Raw genomic sequence first — 902 nt, 5'->3', positions numbered from 1 at the left:
CTCCTTCTTCTTGTACGTTTTGACAGTAGGGAGATAGATTTCTTAAAGCAACTTCCTTGTAGGATAAGCATGAGGGCAGTTCATCAGTAGCTCGAGCAACTTCTTCTGGTGTTTCAGCAGTGAAGAGGAGCCAGTAGCCTTTATCCCCGTTTACAATAGCATTTTTAATACCTATTTTTAAAAACAGATCGGTTTTTTTCATCGGAAAGTTTACTAGTTCTAACAGTGGGGAGGTTTATAGTCATAATTGCTGCATACAGGGAGTTGAAAACTAAATAATATATGAGCTATGGTCGAGATCTGTATTAAATACGGGATCTATTTCATGGTTGTTTTCTGTGAATGACTGGCATACCAAAAAACTGGAAACCCCCTTGACATTGTGCCTGATTAGATTATACAATTCCTCATCATAGACATAATGCGGCTTAATACTACTCATCTTAAGAAAGCTGTCAAAGGTGTAGAAGGGAAGTGAAAAAGTGTGGTAAATCAAGACCTTACTCATCATAAGGTATAAAGCGCCACCAAAAGAGAGAATCCCTCAATAGAGAAGTGTCTACAATGAGGGAAAGAAGAAAAAACCTGTCGGTGTTTTACAATTGTCCATAGTCCAAACACTGTGAGCCCGTTTATATTCCTGATCCCATAGATCACATGTCTTTAGACTGTTGTCAGATGCCAATTTGGGGGCCAACTAGGTTTCTTTCGTTAAACACACCTTCCTTCCTTCCCTAAAATATTCAAAGGCTAAAGTTGCCAAGGAAGAACCTCAAAAGCTTAGAGAGTCAAGGAAAATTATATTTTTGACGGTGCTTTGCTGAATTCATAGTTCTTGCTTAGTCATGAATATGATTTGACTTAAGCTATAAGTTCCTTAAGGATTATTAAGACCCAGGTTG

Source organism: Palaemon carinicauda, chromosome 29 (assembly GCF_036898095.1).
Source record: "Palaemon carinicauda isolate YSFRI2023 chromosome 29, ASM3689809v2, whole genome shotgun sequence".
Taxonomy (NCBI): Eukaryota; Metazoa; Arthropoda; class Malacostraca; order Decapoda; family Palaemonidae; genus Palaemon; species Palaemon carinicauda.
The sequence above is the reverse complement of the archived record's forward strand: the minus strand, read 5'-3'. Positions refer to the sequence as shown.